Genomic DNA, 1,987 nt, shown 5'->3' on the forward strand with positions numbered 1-1,987 from the left:
CACTTATTTTAATAACAACGCATATACCATGATATCACCATGGAATGTAAATTCAGGTTAGACAGGAGAATTTCACAAGTGCAATGGCGTTCTGTAGCATAAAAAAGTTTGTGTATAATGTCTGGTCAAGCTAGCTTTCTCATAAATCATTAATCAATTCCATTATAAGTAATTTATTTAATGTTTACAATTCTTACGGAGAAAATAAACAACCCACACATTTTAAAAGTTTCTTCATTTACATTTGCATGAGTGCTTAAACTACATGCTTCTATTTCAAGATGACATTTAAGAAGTATTCTAATATAACAGCAGCAAAAATATAATTCTGCAATTACAAAAGAACTAAACTAGAATTCATAAATTATTCTCATGCTTACGATTGTGATTCTTTAGTAAATACTACGACTATGCAGTTCTATTGTAAGCTTTCTAGATTTGGTTTAAACACACATATATATAGGCCTGGCGCAGTGGCTCACGCCTGTAATCCCAGCACTTTGGGAGGCTGAGGTGGGCGGATCACCGAGGTCAGGAGATCGAGATCATCCTGGCTAACACGGTGAAACCCCTTCTCAACTAAAAATGCAGGCGCTTGTAATCCCAGCTACTCAGGAGGCTGAGGCAGGACAATGGCATGAACCCGGGAGGCGGAGCTTGCAGTGAACCCAGATGGCGCCACTGCACTCCTGCCTGGGCCGTATCAAACACACACACACACACACACACACACACACACACACAGACACACACACACACACACACACACACACACACACATATATATATATACTTTCAGTTGTGGGAAGCTTTACAAGTTATATTCCATGCACTTTTTTGCCAGAGTTCTAAGGCTGAAGCTGGTCCACAGGACAGGCAGAAAAAAGTTAAATTAACTGGGAAATATGCGAGCTTCTGCAGCAAACTGGGAGTACTTCAGGGTTGGCCTGCTATCCTCTTTAGAACTAATTTCATCTAAACAGTTTAAGAAGCTGGACATTTCAACACCACCAAGTGGATTTAAGTGATGTGTTTCTTTAGTGTTAACTTGAGTCCCCCAAATGACTTTGTTAGTAAACTAGTGACTGCTAGTAATTCAATCACAGGCAGATCAAGCCTACAAGAAAGGAAGCCGATATTCAAAATACCATGTTATCATCACCTGAATCTACTCAAATAGTTTATTTTCAACATTAATATGTAACTTCGATAATGAGATGTTTAACTGAAGCAAGCTCCTCCAGCAAGACCAAGACAGCATCTCTTCTTCTAAAGCTTAGGTTTTGCCCAGAATTCCTGATACATGGAATAGCCCTTACCAACTGTCATTGATCCTACAACAAAGCCTTGGGCTGCCACATGCATGTGGTTCAGATGAAGGGACACTTTATTATTTCCCCTGCTCTTCAATTTGTATACTCCACGTGCAACAATTGCTGCAAAACCTGCCACTACAATACGGACAAATGGTGCCTCTCTAGCTTTTCAAATAAGTTTGGATGCCTGATCATCATATGAAGAAAGGGAAACATCTGTTTCTGTTGACATAGTGATTGCTTGAAGAATCGGCCTAGAGTGAGAAAACCTCTCACAAGCCCATTTCTTTTATATTCATAGATTGCATTTTAAAAAAAATTGCGGCAATCTCTTACATACTCTTTTGTAACCACCAATTTCTACTTCCTAACAGATTAAAAGATCAATAACTTTTTTTTTTTTTGAAACAGAGTCTCTTTCTGTCACCCAGGCTGGAGTTCAGTGGCGTGATCTCAGCTCACTGCAACCTCCACCTCCCGAGTTCAGGTGATTCTCGTGCCTCAGCCTCCCGAGCAGCTGAGATTACAGGCGTGTGCCCACCTTCCAGCTAATTTGTATATTTTTACTAGAGATGGGGTTTCATCGTGTTGGTCAGGCTGGTCTCAAACTCCTGACCTCAAATGACCCACCCGCCTTGGCCTCCCAAAGTGCTGGAATTATAGGCGTGAGC

The 1,987-nt window shown here is 40.7% G+C and overlaps 1 pseudogene; it reads right to left on the minus strand.

Moving 5' to 3' along the window:
- Positions 1 to 1,269: 1,269 nt before the first annotated feature.
- Positions 1,270 to 1,548, minus strand: LOC129458245 (HIG1 domain family member 1A, mitochondrial-like; annotated as a pseudogene).
- Positions 1,549 to 1,987: the final 439 nt, after the last annotated feature.

Source organism: Symphalangus syndactylus, chromosome 19, assembly GCF_028878055.3.
Source record: "Symphalangus syndactylus isolate Jambi chromosome 19, NHGRI_mSymSyn1-v2.1_pri, whole genome shotgun sequence".
NCBI classification, from domain to species: domain Eukaryota; kingdom Metazoa; phylum Chordata; class Mammalia; order Primates; family Hylobatidae; genus Symphalangus; species Symphalangus syndactylus.